Source organism: Schistocerca americana, chromosome 3 (genome assembly GCF_021461395.2).
Source record: "Schistocerca americana isolate TAMUIC-IGC-003095 chromosome 3, iqSchAmer2.1, whole genome shotgun sequence".
Lineage (NCBI taxonomy): Eukaryota > Metazoa > Arthropoda > Insecta > Orthoptera > Acrididae > Schistocerca > Schistocerca americana.
In genome coordinates this window covers 767,209,101-767,230,017 of record NC_060121.1, presented here as the reverse complement: position 1 = coordinate 767,230,017, position 20,917 = coordinate 767,209,101, and the positions used below count along the sequence as shown (strand labels likewise).

Below are 20,917 nucleotides of genomic sequence, written 5' to 3'. Positions count from 1 at the left end.
GGTTTATATAGCAGGGTATACTTATGAAGGAAACCGATTACTTATAATGTCAGTCAAAACACGCTGAGCATGAACATTGTAGTCGTTGTTAACTATCCTCTCTGAAGTAAAAACTGAAAACAATAAGGGAAGAAAACCCACTGAGTCTACTGAACTCTAACAACCCAAAAAGCTCGTTGTTCGTAGAAGCATGCATTACACTTTCTATAACCAAAATGTTCAAATGTGTGTGAAATCTTATGGGACTTAACTGCTAAGGTCATCAGTCCCTAAGCTTACACACTCCTTAACATAAATTATCCTAAGGACAAACACATACACTCATGCCCGAGGGAGGACTCGAACCTCCACAGGGGCCAGCCGCACAGCCCATGACTGCAGCGCCCTAGACCGCTCGGCTAATGCCGCGCAGCTTTCTGTAACCGACAACTCGCATTCTTAGTATATAATTATCCGTTCGCTCCTCAGGCACGCTTAGCATTCCCTATGGTACGAAAATGTAAACCCGTTTGATGCTTCATCTGACGTAAAGAAAACAATAAGACTGAGTTAACTGTGTGACATTGGAGTATATACACCCAAAATAGGTCTCCCATTACCGACCATATGCTCTCCTCAACACATCTCTCGCATCCTGCACCTTGTGGTTTTAGTGTGTTATGCAGAATTCTTTTATAATTAAATGAAACCCTAAAAATAATATCATACGTAGTTGACGCAGAGTGCGCACTATCATGAATTTTTTAACCGTGCTATTTTATATGATACAGGTTTGGTGTATTCTGTGTTTTCAAACCGTGCATACGAAAACGCCTGTATTTAGATACAATTACTCATTAATCTATGATATGAACAGTTGATGAAATTTATGTCAATACAAAGACTGAATATCAGCACGTCTCTGCTATCAGTACAGCATCAGTTTATGCAGTCTCTATTGTAGAACATGGCACAATGAAGACTGTTACAGTTATTATGATGACGAACAACACAACACTCAAACCAATTTAATTTTCTGCGAAAAAATTGTCACTGTTACTAATTTTACGCACAGCCAGCGAAGTACTTCTGGTTTATAATGATCAAACAAGTACTTTTCATTCTTAAATTCTATACGCACCACACTCCAAACGCTTGTAGCATGTATCCTCATATGGTATGGGCACACATTGATTAATAAGAACATGACCCCTACAGCAACAGCTAAACCCAAAAATTGAATAATTTTATGGAGATTAATAAGACCAAACTCAAAGCTCTCATCCTCCTGGAAGCACGTCGCGCCCCAAGTTTGTCTATGCGCAACTATTTCCATGTTCCAGCAGAATCAGATAAGACACTTCTAATGACACATCAAGTGACGAATGAGGAAGCTACTCCTTACGATCCAAATCAAGTGAAGATAGATGCCTTTGTCACATGACACGGTTTTACAATTTTTCAATTATAATCTGGGGGTGATAATGTGAAACAGAAGGCAGAAAAGAAAGAAACCTTAGCGGATTATGGCCAGCAGCAAAAGCAACAACTTCAATTAGTAAATAGAGGTTGTGATAAGGAAAAAAAATATTCGAAGGTGATTTCCAGGGTACCTCAGCAGCCTACATCTGAAAGGAAACACCGTAACGAAGCTCCAGCGCCCAGTAAGCACCACTCTCAGCAATATGAGCAAAGTAGCTCCAGAGCATTGTCGAAATGCGGCACTATTTTGCGCTCATAAAACTGAAATAAAATCCGTACCGCTCGTCGGCAGTGGTATACTATAAATGAATTGGAAGGATGGGTGAGTTAGGGTCGCTGAACGGCAAGGTCATTAGTGCAAGAATTAGAAGGGAAGCCGACTGGAGTCAGCGATAACTATAACTTAGAGCCCAGTACACGGAGAGCAGAAGATTCATGAAGTTGGTAGCCGAATGACGGCAGCAGCGTTTTGTGAGAGGAGCTCTTCTGGGCGATTTATCTGAACATGCGTCAGGAATGGCTTCATTTCAACCTGCCACCGCTTGCCTCCTTTCCTTACAAGCTACGAGTAAATATGCCACTTATGTGCAATTCAGAAGAGGCAGAGAGACGAAAGAGCGTTTTAAGACACTCCAGTTGTTAGTGAGATTATTCACCCGGTAGAGAATGACAGATATCAGCATTGGAATGTCGATACGATGCCCACTTCGGCCTGGCACGAAGATACGTTTCAGTTCGCGTTTCCCCGTGAAAGTGAGATTCGCTCTGGTACTTGGAAGAATCGCTGAAACCTGTGTTTATATCCTGTTAAAGTTTACCGCATTACTGCGCCTTTTACTCACAGAGGACGGTATTAATATTTATGGCGTCTATTTCTCCAATACCAAAGGACGTCTCGCGGACACAATAAAGTGAGGCGGCCCGTTACCGTACGGTTGTATTTAAACAGGTTCAAATCTACGTTCGGTCACCTATTTCACATTTTCAGTAACTCCCACAGTCTCTTCAGGTAATGCATTTTTACCCATATTTTGCAGCTGTGGACGTGACTGTATTCAGTACACAAGAAGTATGAATAATATTGTCTTCAGTCACAAGACATCCGTGTTTTATTAAACTACACGATTCATTTCGGAACCTTCACGTTAATTATTATGTTCAAATTGTTTTATATACTGTGTACGTCTGCTTGAGTGAGGTGATGCGAAATGTATGTTTCTGCTGTGGGAAGGTTAAGCGCTAAGTTCTCTTATTTCCAAATTTAACACCTAATCTTCTCACAAAAGGAACGTGCATTTTGAGTCGGCTCACTCAAGAACAGACGTAAATAACGTATGACTTGCACCTGTTGATGGACCCACAGGATCCGAAATGAATCGTGAGCTTTAATAAAACACTATTTTTTTGTGACTGATGGCGTTGTTATTCATATTTTGCGTGTCTTCATGTAGATGTCAGCACGATTTCTTGTTCGAAGGGCTGATTACTTCAACTCCAGCCAACTAGAGCAACTAATTTCTTTTATCGATGTAGTTCATGAATCACAGTTAACACGAGTTACCTTCCTGGAGGCTCTTTCAGAACCACAGCAATACCGGGGTGTGTAAATGACTTCACGGAACTCGCCTGGAGGCCACTGGCCATATTTTTTTAAACAAATGGCGCTCTGATGCAGCCTGCAGGTGGAACGGAAGGAACTACCACTCGGCTAGCTACTAACGAGAGGAGCACAGCAAGGCGACGCAATGGCAGCAGCACTTACCGCCAAACCCGTCCAGCTAGGATCGCCGTCTCACGCACAATCGGAATGAGGTTGAGGTCTCGGCACGTGGAGAAAGCCGTGCCAAGTGCTGGACTGTCTGCCAGTGGGTCGGCACGGCGTCGCTCGCTGGCCGCCGAGAGCGAGCGGGCGCGGCGGATGGTGGACTCCGGAGGAACTGGAGGGGGCAGCGGCGCGGCCGGCGACTGTGTCCGCTGAGCGCAGACTGGAGCTGCTGGAGGCGCCGCCGTCCGGTTTTGTGCCGCGTATGTGGGCAGCCGCGCGTGTGTGAGTGTGAGGCTGCGGTCGCGGCCGGCCAAGGTACCGCACCGCAGGCCTGTCTCACTGCTGGGAAACTCCTGTCCAGTATACGAGATTGCTGCAACAGGATGGCTCGACCTTCGTAGGCTACCCTATGGTCACGGGACTGTCCAAGCGCTGAAGCGATTTTATTTTAACAAATCGATTTCTAGGAACGCTTAAAAAACATGCAGCATCGGGATAAGGCAAGAAGACGAAGCGGAGGACGTAAATCTTATCGACCTTCCGTCTCCACCGGTCGTTACATTCGAGAGACGTGTTAGGCAAGTGGATGCTCCTAACCGACTCGCCGGCCAGAGTGGCCAAGCGGTTCTAGGCGCTACAGCCTCGAACCGCGCAACCGCTACGGTCGCAGGTTCGAATCCTGCCTTGGGCATGGATGTGTGTGATGTCCTTAGGTTAGTTAGGTTTAAGTAGTTCTAAGTTCTAGGGGACTGATGACCACTGCAGTTAAGTCCCAAAGTACTCAGAGCCAAGCCCAATCCTAACCGACTCAATCGACGGTGTCACTAATGATGTTACCCCTTTGGTGGTGATTTTGACCCCTACAGTTGGCCTCTGAAAGTTACTTCATCGTCATCTGGCACTACTCCATCTACATCTACATCTACATCTACATCTACATCAATACTCCGCAAGCCACCTGACGGTGTGTGGTGGAGGGTACCATGAGTACCTCTGTCGGTTCTCCCTTCTATTCCAGTCTCGTATTGTTCGTGGAAAGAAGAATTGTCGGTATGCTTCTGTGTGGGCTCTAATATCTCTGGTTTTATCCTCATGGTCTCTTCGCGAGATATACGTAGGAGGGAGCAATATACTGCTTGAGTCTTCGGTGAAGGTATGTTCTCGAAACTTTAACAAAAGCCCGTACCGAGCTACTGAGCGTCTCTCCTGCAGAGTCTTCCATTGGAGTTTATCTGTCATCTCCGTAACACTTTCGCGATTACTAAATGATCCTGTAACGAAGCGCGCTGTTCTCCGTTGGATCTTCCACATCCATCACTGATCACACTCATGTCCATTAAAACTGTGATGTCATGAAGGCGGCTGCCAACAAATATCGTACTGAAGTGAAGTGTACTACATGCTTGGATATAGAAATGATTTTCATTTCAGCGCAACTGCATGAACTAGGTACGAGTAACTCGATCTGCATTCTGCACCTGTACAAAGGAGGGCTATTTAACCGGTTTCCCATTCAGAAATCGCATTTTAATGGTAAGTTCTGAGAAAGTAGTGTTAGGCCTCGTGCGTGAAGGACAACGCCGGGATTCGTCAGCAGTCGGATTGAGGCCTGTCGAGACTGGTTGAAAATTAAAGCAACAAACGGAAATTTTGCAATGTTCCGTTAATTTTGCCATAAAATTGTGCAAGAAGGTGATAGTAAAGCAGAAACAATGTAGAGTGTACAGAACGTAAACAACTGCTATATGTGTAAATGCAGCTTTACAGGCCTGACAACATCGAGGCTTGCTGTGAATGATGTCATCAATCTCATTTTAAGGCAATAACAGCAATTCTTCCTGCAGTGTTGTTTCCGAGTCTTGAAGTGTGATTGCTGAATACTGACGTGATGGAACCCGTCTCCCCGACACACTCTATGGGATTCAAATCGGCAGAGTGAGCAGGCCACCGCGTGCGTGCAATATTGCATTTCCAAGAAAACGTCAGTCACCTGTGCTCTCTGAGGTCGAGCACTATCTTCCATCAGTACGAAGTCTCGGCCCACAGCACGTCGCAACAACCGCACATGAGGTCCGAAGATCACGTCACGATGGCTGACAGCAGTTAAACCTTGTTGAACCACCTGTACAATTTCATCAAGAGGTGTTTTAGTGATCAACATAATCCATGTCCACACCATTATGGATGCTCCTCGATATCCGTCTATTTCCACAGTGTTTGGGTCCCGAAATCATGTTCCACGTTCCCCCTAGATGCGAATCCGTCGAGAATGACTCATCAGAGCAAATCGGGCCTTATCTGTAAAAGGGACAATGCCCCCTGTTCAACTGTCCACGTGGCATGTTGACGGCTTCACTCTAGATGTTCTTTTCTGTGAAGACGCATCAGAGGTACACATACAATAAGTCTCTGACGATAAAGACCACTCTGCCGAAGCCTTCTGAGCACCGTTTGTCTCGATACAGCACATCCAATGGATGCTACGAGCTCACATTCAGGTTGACGAGCAGTACTAAGGTGGTACCATCATTCTCTTCTGGTGCACACGTGATGGGCCCTGCCAGGATCTCTGGGATGCAGTTTCTGTCTCTGTGAAATGTCGCTACATCGGAGGAACAACAGAGCGGTTCGCATTAAGCCATCGGGCCACATCAGTTTGCGACTGTCCTGCTTCCATTCTTCCTATGGCCCTCCTCCGCCCTGGTAGGCGTCTTCTCTGTAAATACCGCACCATCTGTGGCTGTGTCTACAGTGATTTTGGATGTTTGACTACCCAGCAGCCGGCCGCGGTGGCCGTGTGGTTCTAGGCGCTGCAGTCCGGAACCGCGGGACTGCTACGGTCGCAGGTTCGAATCCTGCCTCAGGCATGGATGTGTGTGATGTCCTTACGTTAGTTAGGTTTAAGTAGTTCTAAGTTCTAGGGAACTGATGACCTAAGATGTTAAGTCCCATAGTGCTCAGAGCCACTACCCAGCAAACACTACGCCATTGTTGTACAGGCACCTGTTAACAGTCTGTATGATTGAGCCGTGATTGGTTCTTGCTCGTGCCATCTCTTATTTTACATCCTGTTTTTTTTTCGTGTTGCCACCTCGTTATGTTAGCTTCAATTTCTGTTGTCACTGAGTTGCTGCTTTGTCTGCCCGTCAGCGGCAGCAGCAGCGCCTATCGATATAGCCCTCACATGTTATCTTTGCTGCATTGCTCTTACTTCCCAGTTGTCTGTCGTGGAGTGAGTTGGGATGTGCCAGGAGTGCAGTTGAGATCTGCCAGTCGGGGAGTTGGAACGCGGCACTAGTTCAGTCGGGTTGGAGCAGCAGTGAGGCCTGCATGTCCATGGCTCGCCCGACCGTTGTTGTCACACATCACTTGAGCTGGGGATGGTCATCGTGGATCGTCGGTCGGTCGTCCTACTGGACGACGTGCATTGGCTCACCGATCGCTTATGGGTTGGCTGTGTGTGTGAATCGAGTCCAGATTTGTCTTCATGATAGCACAGCCACTGCTTAGTGTCGTTCGTCTTCGTGGAAGTGTTTGTCAAACTGAGTGTGTAGTTGGTGTCATTTCCACTGACAACTTGTTTTAAATGTTGACGGCGTACTGGCAGCCAGTCGGTCGGTTGGAGCGGATCAGCAAGCAAGTCTCCGCACGTCGCAGTCGGCCAGAGCCGCTGGCGGTCTCGATGCAGTGTCGGAGCATATGGGGGCTGCCCCGAATACTATGAGATTAGTGGCTCACCGACCCAGGACATCAAAGTCTAGTGGTGATTTAATTACTGAAGCCACGTCTGTTCACGTTGTCCCCTTGGTTGGTGGTTCGCTGTTGGCGGTATTCCTGGGAGCAACAGCGAGTGTTCGGGTTGGTGAAGATTTAGCCACCGTGTGGTGGAATTAACTATATTTGTCGGTTTGAAATTCAAGTGCACCAGCGGAATTTTCTGCCTTCTGGCCATTAGTGTTCCGACTACCTGCCCTGGTTGCTCACGTAAATTCAGGCAGTGCCCTTTCCTCACCTGTTGTCAAAAAAAAAAAAAAAAAAAAAAAAAAAAAAAAAAAAAAAAAAAAAAAAAAAAAAAGAAAGGTTCAAATGGCTCTGAGCACTATGGGACTTAACTTCTAAGGTCATCAGTCCCCTAGAACTTAGAACTACCTAAACCCAACTAACCTAAGGACATCACACACATCCATGTCCGAGGCAGGATTCGAACCTGCGACCGTAGCAGTCTCGCGGTTCCAGACTGTAGCGCCTTTAACCGCTTGGCCATCCCGGCCGGCTCACCTGTTGTGGCTGTCCAACAAGGTGTGTAGTTTTTCACAGCTTAACGTATTTTTGGTTGTGGGCGGCTATGTCTGTAACGTTTTGACTTTGGAATTCTCTTATACTGGTCGGTAGTTAGCAAGTCGTCTTGTCGGTGGGTCCCTGACTGTCTCTTGGTTGTGTTGCCGGCGGATCGAGTATAGCTGGGCTGACTTCTTGTCTCACCTAAGCAAACGTTAAGATTCCAAGGGCAGATCGAGCCCCCTGGAAACTTCTGAGCGCCGTTGCCTATACTGCCTTTCTTGTTGGCGTTCAAAAAATGGTTCAAATGGCTCTGAGCACTATGGGACTCAACTGCTGTGGTCATAAGTCCCCTAGAACTTAGAACTACTTAAACCTAACTAACCTAAGGACATCACACACATCCATGCCCGAGGCAGGATTCGAACCTGCGACCGTAGCGGTCGTGCGGTTCCAGACTGTAGCGCCTTTAACCGCTCCGCCACTCCGGCCGGCCTCTTGTTGGCGTTTAACTGTTTATTTTTAATGACTCATAGCCGATGGTTGGATTTTGTATGCTTGTAATTGTGTTTTGAAAATCAAAGGCCTTCAGCAGTTTTAAAAGTAAGTTTTTCTAAATTGGGCAAGTCTTACATTGTCTGAAGATAAAGCTTATCGTAATTGTATTGTTCTTAAAGTGATGGGCCTTCAGCCGCTTCAAAAGTTTGGATTCTTACTTATCTTACTTATCGCTTGGCCTTAAATACTATTTAAGGTTAAAGTGTAGAGCTTTCTGTCTAAAAAAATATATATAGCAGTTATATTTAATTCGTGGGCCTGCAGCCGTTTTAGAATTAAAGATGTTTTCTGTCGATAGTCAAGCTTAGAGGTTGCGCTGTAATGTTTGTACAACTAAATAAAGTGTTATGTTTGGAGTGTAGCTCACAGCCGCTCATTCTGGCCCCCTTTCACAACTTCTACTACTTGTCCTGTCCTGCGGCTTTAACAGGGCGTCTCAATGATTACATCTTGAATTAAACACAGAAGGGCGAAATCGCAGTTTATTGCTTTAATTTTGGACACCAGCGTAGTTCGCTCATCCGCGCATGAAGCTGCAACCTCTTGACGTACTTCGACCAGAATTTAGGATTGTTTGCAGTAAGACAATTATTTATAAGAAGGAGGCGACGACGTCCAGAGCACCAGTGACCGTCAGAACAGCGACCATGGTTGCAGTTTCGCTGATGCCGCAGCACAAAGAGGCGCTCCAACAGCAATCTGCTCAACGACATCATGGATGTGTCTGTGTGTGAACTCTTCAAAGAGAACATATGTTGCCAGAGAACATTCGTAATCGTCATACATAGTCAGTAAAAGGGCTGATGGCATCCGGGACCATTGGACACGTATCAACTGGTCGTTCGTGTAGGCAGTTGTTTGGACATGTCCGAAAGAACAGACAACATTTTGATCCTGCAGCGACTACGAATCAAGACATGGTCATCAAAGTCGCACGGACTACCTTAGCACGCCTACCGTCAGACTCTAATTCTCAACTTATACCACAAACTACTAATGCAGTGCCTATGCTCATTAGGTTCATTACATGTGGCACCTTGGCAATCCCTGTACGAGTTCGAGCTTATGTCTGAAAAAAAAAAGGCAGACACCACAAATATAATTACGGCGTGAACCTTGGCGTGCGGGCTGGTTCGCGACCCTTGCGTACGTAATTGGCTGGCTGGTGGTATGAGGACAGTCAAAGAGAGAGCGCGAGTCGTACGTCGGCAATCAGTGAGGCCGCGGGATACAGTGGGGGACCGTGCTGTGTAAAGGAGGGACAGTTGCGAACTTACGGCGAGTGGCGTTTGCGGAGCCGATGAGAGGGACCGTGCTCTGGTCGGTGGGGCTGCTGCTTTCGTGTTGACGAGTGTAGCGTCTGGACGCCAGTATCACCGCTGAAAGGAGCGACAACGTTCAGGTGCTGTTTTGCATCTAGGACTTCTTAGCAGCCCATGTCGTCAATTCCAGTTTTGAATCTGCACTTGTCACCTAAGTGCATGTTCAGTGTAAAGGACAACGTCCTGCGCAGCCTTGATGTTCTAGTGGAGCTTGTGGACAACAATTCTACCATTTGTTGAAGTGTAATGAGCCTACACATAAGACACCCAACTTCCCGAAGCAGTATAATGTGTGGTAGTCAAAATGTTATACAGTCGTAACTGTTGGGCAGATCGCTATGCCCTTATAAGCCTGCCGGCAGGTGAGGCCGAGTGGTTCTAGGCGCTTTTGTCTGGAACCGTGCGACCGCTACGTACGCAGGTTAGAATCCTGCCTCGGGCATGGATGTGTGCGATGTCCTTAGGTTAGTTAGGTTTAAGTAGTTCTAAGTTGTAGGGGACTGATGACCTCAGATGTTAAGTCCCATAGTGCTCAGAGACATATTGAACCTTAAAAGCCTAATATTTCGCCTTGAGTTTCGAGGCCGTTATTGTTCAGGTAACAGTATTAACTGTCTGACTTGCGGTTGATTTTTCATTGCTAATGTGTATAGATACCTTAAGCGGATTTCGTTTGTTCCCCATTTGTAATCGTACATCCTCGAGTTTAACAATTTGTTGATTTAGAATTTTGGTCTGTTGTAATTCAGTCTATCCATGAGCCTGTGTCGTCTCCCTAGTTAACGGGCGAGAACTTCCGGCAGGTTTCCGCTGCCCTGTTCGGCCTCTGATCTGACCCCGCTCTCCGACTGACTGACCATCCGACGTGCCGGTGTTAGAAAAGGCCGAGCCATCTCATATAGGTCTGCTGACGGCTCGAGGCCGGAACTGTATAACAGTAGTAACTTCACTCTATGTATCTTACTTTCTTAAACAAACCTGGCTTTATTCTGACGACTGGTAACACTTAAATTCGGTACTTACTTGGCACTGACCTGCTAATATTTACAAAAAAAAAATTGCTCTGAGCACTATGGGACTTAACTGCAGAGGTCATCAGTCCCCTAGAACTCAGATCTACGTAAACCTAACTAACCTAAGGACATCACACACATCCATGCCCGAGGCAGGATTCGAACCTGCGACCGTAGCGGTCGCGCGGTTCCAGACAAAAGCGCCTAGAACTGCTCGGCCACTCCGTCCGGCTAATATTTACAGGTAATTAATAATTTTGTTAGCGCCGTGACGGGTTTTGATATTAAGAACCTTGTAAAACGGAATTACTATCAGTGGAAGACTTCGTGAACGCCTGTCTCTTAATTACGGTCGTTAACGGAAACGTCATTAAAAGATTCCGCTAAGCGCACTTTTCTAAAATTACAAATGTTACCCAAATTGTTTTGAAAAGATAAATTTTTATTGACAGAGGGTTCAGTAAGCACCAGGTGCGAGTTTTTGTAAAAAAGCAAATTCCATTTAAATTGTACAGGAAAGATAAACTGTTATTGACAGATAGTTCAGTAAGCGCTAGGCCATATTTTATTAAATTTAAAATTCATTGAAATTCTTACGAACATCTGCTGTACTGAGTGTTGTGACGTATTTTTCTTAACTGCAAATTGTTCACTGTGTAATCAACATTTAATTCGAGTATTTCATACATGTAGATATTTTCCTACTTCTATCCACGCACTCACTAGTTAAACTCGTACAAATGAATGGTCATCATGCAAACAGTGAATGATGTTACTGTTGTTGGGCTAGCCCTCCCGCTCCACAACCTCGTTTGCTGACCTTTGTGGCCTGTCCCTATGACACTCATTTCACGGTGATGACCAATGATCACTTCAGTGCAGATGCATACTAAGCTCGAACTCTGAAGGGAATCGGCGAGATGCTGCGAGTAATGAGGCTAATGAGCAGGCGCACATCACCGGTAGTGTGTGGTATAAATTCAGAATTTGGGTCTGACGGGAGGCGTGCTAGGGTAGTCCGTGCAGTTATGGTGACTAGTGTGCGAGGATGGAGTAATGGTTAGCGCATCTGCCTAGCAAGCAGAAGACCCACGTTTGAATCCTAGGCTGGCGCAGATTTTCGGCTTTCCCGGCTGATATAAATCAATACCCACTGGCAGCTAATATCTTTAATTCCTTTGTGTCTTGACTCATAGTGCCGCAGGATCAAAATGGTGCCTGTTGTCTCGGACGTATCTGGAAGAACAGACACCACGTACATACTAACAAGTTACGTGCTTCGTAGTGAAGTTCAGTGATCTACAATTATGACAACGCAATGAAAAGGATACAAAGGCCTCGTGTACGAAGAGTGTTATGGATTATTCTGTTGATTTTAGTGAACTACATTCATTTAATGAATTTAAGTGGAACCAAAGTAATACTAAAAAGATCAGAAGAAGATAGTTTGAAAATAAGCACCTTGTTCCTGACAGTTTTCAACTTATATGTAAACTCGTTGAAAAGATATATAGGAGTGCAGCATATTCCTTGAACAACTGTGACGTATCTACTCGGCATACAAAGATAGTTCTTTTGCATCTTGTTCATGAAAGAATGCTACTATTAGTTTTAAACAATTTCATGTACTCAGCCATGATCTTATAAGCGAGTTTCGTATTATGATGGTATTGTAAGAACCTGCAGCTCATTAAGTATCCACATGAACATTGCGCGGCGCAGACACGATCAGTAGTCGCGAAACATGCGTTGCTGACCGTACTCCCAAGTCCGTTAGGGGCAAGCGAGGCTATGTTCAACCAAGGCAGGCACAAATTTAGCAGTTGAGCCACACCTGTAGTAAGTTTTCTGAAGTCACCTGCTTTTTTATATTCTCATTTTCAACAGTTTTCGATAGAATTGAAGGAAAAAGAATGAAAACTTCACGTATTACTGCGAAGTCCCTTGTTTAAGTCAATGGCCATACGATTTTTCGATTTAAATTTATGATGGAAAAAGGAAAGCAGGAACGAAAATCCACAATAGATTCAAGACCTCGCATTTCAAGTGGGCTTGACTGCCCACTGACTGGCAGTAATACAGTGCGAAGTGTGAAATAACTTATTTCTGATTTGATGGGGATATATTCAAAAGGAAAATCGCATTGTGGAAGGTACACATTCTGTCAAGAAACACAATTCATTTCTCTAAGCTCACTGGCGCCAAAGGAAGCGGCGAGTGTTGAAGAATTTACTGTAGCCTTGAAAGAAACAGAGAGAGTTTTCTAGACATTTTGAGGACACTATCAAGCGTAAATCTCTTTTTCGAGCTGTTTCCGAGACCATTTGCCATTCCAGTTGAATGCGCCCCTGTGCATTTCCAGATGAGAAGGACTGATCTTCAGCGTAACTTCCCTTTAAAAGGCAAATTCTTTTACTTTCGAACTTCAAGGGCGTCTACGTTGTATACCTTGGGAAGAGTTTTCGCATCTTCAAAATGGTAAAATGTATATGCATGAAAGATTTTTTCAGTTATGAAATTAAATAAGTCACTGTTACATGGCAACCTGAGTACGATAATCTGTGAAACTGTCTGCATCAGCACATATGCAGACGATTTATATCAGATAAAAATATAGCTAAGGCCCTCAGCGCACCAAACATGATTAAATAATATTGAAAATTTCTTTTGTTTATGATCCATGTTGTTGAGAAATGTAAAATATGGAACAAAGCTGTACACAGAGCGACTACATTGAAATTTGAATGTTCCACCTTGACGGTTTCCCCCTCCTCCCACTCCTCACGCTCGGCGTGCCATGGCGGTAGGGGAAATGTGCGGCCTGCCAGGAGGGCTACAGCACTCGTGTCAGGGCACGGCCTGCGTGCTGGTTTTGGCCATCACTGGTGCAGAAAGCGTCGGGCCAGGGACTCTGTCCATCGAATTTTCATACGGTTCATCCATTCTACCACCATCTGCGGGTTAGCTGAGGTTTAGAACTCTAGCGTACTGGAATCCCTGTCCATCGAATTTTCATACGGTTCATCCATTCTACCACCATCTGTGGGTTAGCTGAGGTTTAGAACTCTAGCGCACTGGAATCCCTGATATGGATTCTGACAACGTTGAGACAGTGATATTGGCCACTTTAAGCTCTGGGTGTTTTCATTTGCGCCAATGATGCAATCAGAGATTATACTGGTAAGAGGTCGATGTGGTAAATGAGGTCAAGACCAGCATGATTTGGCAGGGCTAGTCTGGATGACTGGTTCAAGTGCACCCTCACTGGAGTAGCGCTTCAGGCAGTGTACTATCTGGGTAAGGTTGTGCCTCCAGCTGATTGTCACTCCAAATCACGTGCCCTTCCCCACCCGCGAAATCGTGCATCTGACGCATCCTATGGCCAGTGACAATACCTTGAGACCACCCTGCATTGCATCCGAAAGTATGACCTCATACATTTTTTGCGCCCACGTTGAGTAAGTGAGGGTCCTGGAATTACAGTCTTGGATGCCAGATATCTAACAGGATGCACCAGTGTAGCAGTTTTGCCACTGTCACGGACCCTCACTTACGCTTCAGAATTCCTGAACGTCTTCTGAGTTATACATTAGATGGAGTGGGGCGCTGTTCATGCGCTGTACGCCTTTCCACCTACAGACATTTCTGAACGTATGATGTAGGACAGTCTCGATGGTAAAAATGGTTGCCAAAGCCAGGATTGTGTCGTAGATCGTGAATGTGGACATGACGACAATATGAGGGAAACTGAAAAGTGCATTTACTAGTAACAGCCACGTTACTTCTCCTAATGGACCAACGAACTCTTTATGCATTCTTACCCAGTGCTGCTCTGATTTGAGGTAAAGTGACCTACACCGCAGAAGGAAAAAACGAAATCAAATGTATATCTAGCACCCATAGACTGGCAATGTAGCCTAGGGGATTGCAAATATTTTCAAAAATCATGAAGTAAAAGTTGGGTTTTCTACATTAAATAAACAACAACTACTAATATAAAGTGTAAACATGATCCATAGTGAGACTCTCGAACATACAATGTAACATGCCAGGAGTGCTCCACATTCTTCCTAGGACAAAACACCTTTAGTTTGTGTAAGTTATTCTCGATGTATATACTGTGCAATGAAAGTTGTATGTGATGTTTGACACGTGTGAGACTGCACAAATGGAACGATAAAAACTGTAAGTGCAAGTTCTTCCAAATTTCGCCTCTGACTACACACAAAAATCGATGACTAACTAAAATTGCGCGTCTTTTATATATTACAGTACAGTCAACACAACAAAACAGAACCTCACACATCAGACGTAAAAATGACACAGTCGAAACCATAAATACTTGAGAATGGGACTCATTTCCCGAAACGTGTCGGATAAAATATGAATAAAAGAAAATCGTGACTGGTAGCAGAAAAGTTATTTATAAACAAACCCATTGTTTTCACAGCCTCAACCTTTAAAAGAAACATTTACAGTGGAAAAAATCAGAAGTACGGTACTAATGCCATAGTGAGAGATTCGACGGCTAGAGTAATATTCTTGCATGACATAAAATTAATCAGACATCAAGTAGATTTTATAGTTTTAATGGGGATAGGACGTCAAACGGGACGACTTGGAACAGGAGAGGCACCACAGGACATTTTAATTTCCACTGTCTATAATTTTACAAATAAATCGATAAAAATTTGTCAGCATGACCAGGAAGGATTCAGGATTCACACTCATAGCAGCGGAAGTTCAAAAACGTAACAAAATATATATATATTTTTTACGTGTGAAATTTCATTTTTTTCACTTGCTATTGGCTGCATTTGTTGCTATAGGTACACTTTTCTTCATAGATAAGAGAGAGATTCTTTCATGAATTTTGCACAGCATACAAACCATACTTATAGATGTATGAAACTTTAGAATATATCTATTTTATCAAAAACTGAATGAGCTGTTACATTTTAAACTTCATGTTTAGAAAAATTTCAAAATTTATAGTTAATTATCTCAGTTTTACCACAGTTTTTGAAAGATTTGGAAAATTCTAGAGTTTCACACAATTGTAAGTATGTTCTGTATTCTATGCAAAATCCATCGAAGAATCTCTCTTACTTATAAAGTGTAGCTATAGCAACAAATGCAGCCAATTGTAAGTGAAAAAATGATAAAATTTCACATTAAAAAAAAATTATGGTTTTGAACTTCCACTTCTATGAGTATGAATCCTGAATCCTTCCTGGTCGTACTGACAAAGCTTTATGAATTTATTTGTAAAAGTATAGACAGCGGAAATTAAAATGTCCTGTGGTGCCTCTCCTGCTCCAAGTCGGCCCGTTTGACGGCCTACCACCCTCAAATGTAAAATATCGTTTGTAATGTAGTAAACGACTCAAATTTAGCCTCCTTCATCCTGATCTGATTTAAGTGGAAAGTTAGTAGAACCCAATGGACATAAACTTCCTGGAGCAAATGACATTGCCCAGAGAGGAATGCAGCTCCTTTAGATTGGTGAATGTTGACAAATTTTTTAGTGCTTTTACAAGAGACGAAATAGGCTTATGGGTTCTCTCATTTGTATATGTTCTTATTAGAGCTGACTTGGTTCATAGAAATCGCAATTGTCCACTTTAATGCATAGACCGTCAGTTTCAAGTTGCACAAATAATCCTACTAAATTACTTAATTGCTCTTCCCTCATTGATTTGTCACCATTATTACATCCATGTAAATCACGCCATACCTAATGCCCTAAATTAATTGTTTCCCATATCCCGGGAATATAGGAGAAGCACTGGCGACACTAATGCCACTATATTTGTACATCCTAAACGGTGCACTTAAAATATAAGCCAATGAACTGAACCACAGGTGCCACCACAGCGGAGGGATATAGGTGGAGAGGCCAGACTAACAAGTGGTTCCAGAAGAGGGGCAAAGTCTTGACGGCTGACTTTCCTGCCCTTCTACCATTAGCCATCATAGCCTTACTATAATAATATTCTGCGAACAGCTGAAAGTAAGTGTAAGGTACAGCCGTATTTTTCCCGAGGGGATTCAGCTTTATTGTATCGTTAGGTGACCTGCCTGCATCGGTATAGCACACTATATCGTATACTTTGGTATATTAATCATGAATGGACGTATTGAACAGTCATCTCTCTACATTCGCAATCTAATATAAGGTACTCACAAAGTAGTGGAGCGGTGGTTTAGCGATGATATAGAAATTGGGAAGCACGTTGCCACGTCAGTGGTTAGTGTTGAAATTATGGAAAAGCGGTAAAATTCCTAAAATTATTCGGACTGTCAACAGTGCTGCTTATTGTAGTACATCGTCCCATATCGATGGTGTCTTTTCCATCCCGTCCGTCCACTGGTATATTGTTGATTATCACATAATGATTGACTGACACCACTTGTTTGAGATGGAGAGAGTCGTCGTAGGAGCAACATCTTCGAGGGATGGTCAGCACCAAAAGAGTGATCGAATCCATGGCTGCCGTATGAAGAACCAATGCTCTTGGTCTCTTCATAATGGAACACCAAGTCATTTGTTACCCCATCACTGTGGAAGATGAGATTGAATGTGTAGAGGGCATCACTTTTGGACAGCAGTTTGGAAATGCTCCACAAAGCCGCAAACTCTCCCAGTTTCCATATGTTGCAATGTCTTCCACAATTTTGTCAATAACAAAAACCACATCTGTCTTTTATTTCAACCATCCCGTGTGTTGCGAGAGCAGCATACTTTACACCATGTGGTGTCCAGCTTTCTGTAAGAGGCAATGGATCGAAACATGTTAATGTTGGTTTAGCACCTGACACAGGCCTTGAAGTCACAGTAGAAAAACGAAAAGTATGGTTGTGTACATAGCTGTAGTCACACTGCTTCGATGCGCTACAGCAAGAAACAATGTACCAAACTGCTTATGAAACGTCAACCGAGAACACTTTTCTTGAGACTGATAGTCGATATAGTCTTCCTCTAGTACAGGTGACTATACTAGAGGAAGTACTATGTACTTTACATAGCTCCATGGAAGCTCCTTCGACCACTGGTCGCCTGCTCCAGTGGACCAATACATGTATAGTTAATGGGATCATCATATATTCTCAATGTCAACACGCAGACAGTATTTGTTTTCTTTGTACTGGAGGAGAGAGAAGCGATAAAATTTTACTGAGTTCTCTACCAGGTGATGTCACAATGTTTTTATAATTCGTAGTTTTACGCCATTAGATGTTACAAAAATAATGTGGAGAGGGAGATTCTGTGCTGACAGTGAAGACTCAGACACCAGTACACAGTCGTATTTCTTGTGTGGTAACCATAGGAACACTTTAAACGAGATTAGGACATGTACAGAGTGACATTTGTAGACTGTCATTCTATATCGATGAACTGCAGGTGGTATGCTTCTGAATTTCTTTCTACAGTCCATGTGTACTCTGTATGGTTGTGAATTTTCTCCCTCATGTTCGTGTGCCATTTTTCTCATGGTGATAGCTCTCTACCTGTCAGCCTTCTAACTAGTGGAACAGTGCTCCGGAACATGACGGGATTTCGAGAGAATCAGCAGAGGTCTGTGACTTGGCGGGGACATCTGTTGCACGTGGAAATGAGGTGGATTTAAATGGTGTATATCAAAGACTGGAAGATTCGTGACAATACGGTAGGTAAGCGATACTCTGAGAAAAGGGGAGTTGAGAGGTGAGCTCCAAACCGCTTCTGCTATATGTTGTGGGCAAACATTACAACCTCTCACGTTCGTCTCGCGAGGTGACTGCAATGAGAAAATCAGGAGCTAATTAAGATTTTTACCGAGAGCCAACTACCAGCAGAAGTTCCGGCTTTCGTCTCCTCAATAAATAAGAGACAACATTCTTCCTTAGCTTTGTGTGCGTATAAATTGATGGAATGAGACATGAATAGGTAGACTAAATCTACATTTACGTCTATGGACTTTCTTTGCAAGTCATCGTACAGTGTGTGGCGGAGGGTACCCTGTACCAGTATTAGTCATTCCCTTTCCTAGGCTGATATATACCTAATGAGCACTGATTTCTGTTATCTTGTCTTCGCGGTCCTTACACAAAATGTATTTTGGTGGCAGTAGAGACCTTCTGTGCTGAGCTTCAAATGTCTGTTCTCAATAGTGTTCCTCGAGAAGAACATCGTCCACCCTCAAGGGATTCCCATTAGAGCTACCTGGCAAACGTAAACCTACTGTAGAAGGAAAAAGATACTCGCGATGCAAAGTAACTCTCATGATTAATTTAGTTGATTAGCCTATCGATCCGATATCAAGGCGTACCGCATGCCAGGTGGAAGCGAGAGCTAGGGTACAAGGGATGTGATTCATAAGTTGGAGTGGTTTTTTCGTTGCGGTGATATCTTTCAACGAACTTTCAATCTCCCACCTACACAGGGACAGATTACCTTCGTAATAAAATTCTTGATGTTATTTTATATTTTTGGAAATTTATGGTAAGTTCCTACAGCAGTTTTTCATTCCTCCAGCATTACTCTTTCCTCCACACCTCTTTTATCTGTTCGACTAATCATTCATACGTCTTGTCGCACACTCCTCCTTTTATGAGCTCTGCTGATACCATGTCTGTGCCTGGGGCCTCCCATTTTTCCGTTGTTTTCTTGCATCCTTCGTGTTCCTCAGAGTTGGTTCATCGGCTAATGGTTCTACATTCTGGTTGTTTTCTGTCCAGTTTTCGTTGTCGTAAATGGCTACCGCGTTGTTCAGCGGTTCTCTGAAGTACCTCCTCCAGTTCTCTAGATTACCTTGATTTGTAGTGATCAGTTTTCCATTCTCATCCATCTTTATCCCAGGCAGCTCTGTACTCCTTTCTATAGTTTCTCATTGTCCAGTAAAACTGTTTACTATTGTTCTGGCTATAGCCTTCCTCCTCTATCTGTTTGTTTATGAATAGTATTTTCTCTAGCCTAATTGTTCTCTTCATTTGTCTCGTAGCCGTCCTGTATTTTATTTGTTTTTCGTATTTGTTGTTGCTCATCATTACCTGCCTGGCTGCTTTCCTGGCCTGAACTGCTTTTTCACATGTTTCATTGAACCATGTTTTGCACTTGATATTGCTATCATTGTTATCTCCTAATAGCTCCTGTGTTCTCTTTTTTAAAGCTGTTGTTATCTTGTTCCATTTTGTATTGATATATTCATCTTCTTTCCTATTGATTTCGTTCTCTAATTCTGTGAATCTATTTATAAGCTTATTCTTAAACTGTTTATTCGCCTCCTCTTCCTGTAGCCTACTCTTTGAATACTTTTGCCACTGTTGCTCTAACTTGGTTGTTTTGGTAATGATTGTTCTATCTATATTAACCCAGAGAATGGTCTGATCCTATCTCAGCCATTCTTATTGTCCTAACATCTGTTACTATCCTTTTATTTTTTTTCTCTGTCAACACATGGTCTATTTGGTTCCTAGTTACCCATCCGGTGCTTTATGTACGTCTCTACGGGGAAATGTTCCCAGCAGTGGCGAAGTGGATAAGCCTTATACCATTATCACTCAATTCATTGTGCAAGCAACCATTGGTGTTATTGTCCGGTTTTAGCATTAAGTCTCCGAGCAAAATTTTGATGTCGTACTGTGGTAATCTGGAGCACATCTGGTCTAACGTCAGTACACTGACATGTTAAAAAGAGAAAAACAATCACAACACAAACACTGTCAACAGAAGGCAAGCCCCCTCCACGAATCTGCCTATGCTGAAGTCGAACCTGCCTTTGACGTAACGGGCGAGTGTGGCGCCCTGAAAATATTCTAAGTTGGAGTTGGCGTGGCCACACGGGCCGCTCGGCCAGCCGGCCGCGTGTTGCCGGACATTGGCTGTTGCAAGAGGGGTAGCCCCAGCACGTGGTCCATCAGCCGCATGGTTGCGAATTCATGGTGACGCTGTGTCAGTGAAGGAGACACACTGCGAGTGCCAAAAATGGACTTTCTGAAACCATCATGGCAGACATTTCACAGTTCTTATAGAAATTAATAGTAGCCAGATGAATCATGATAGCTCAAAAAGAAACATGTACATTACTAGTATTTGCATAACGATTCTGATGGCGTAATCAATTTTCAATACCTTTTTTAGTTTAAAGTTTAGTATCTGACGGTAAATTATACAAGTAACACCCAGAAATAAATTTCCAAAATTAAAACGCTTCCTCCGATTTCGTCGACAGACGTCTCTTTAGAAAGCTATTAGTGTAAACCTAAATTGGTATAAATTACGGGCATGTAACTTAAATTGTACATGAGTTATTGGAAGTCAAAGAGGCCGATTACTATCGATCGCGTCAGGCCGTAAGTATTCCTCAGTTACATAAAAAAACGGTAGCAGCGTGCTTATAAATATATTTATTCATCTATGTCTTTATTTGTATCGATATATAGTATTCATGAAGAAATTGGTTAAATATTTACTGTATTTTAGAAAGCACAGAGACATTAGGCTACTGGCCTACCTTTTGTTGCTATTCCTTTGATAT

The 20,917-nt window shown here is 43.5% G+C and overlaps 1 protein-coding gene across 1 annotated transcript in view; it reads right to left on the bottom strand.

The window, feature by feature from the left end:
- The window catches only part of LOC124605773 (fatty acyl-CoA reductase wat-like), a 267,768-nt gene extending 264,336 nt beyond the window's left edge, over positions 1 to 3,432 (bottom strand). Inside the window, exon 1 of the mRNA XM_047137658.1 lies at positions 3,224 to 3,432. The gene's annotated coding sequence lies outside the window, so the exon portion shown is untranslated. The remainder of the gene's footprint in view (positions 1 to 3,223) is intronic.
- Positions 3,433 to 20,917: the final 17,485 nt, after the last annotated feature.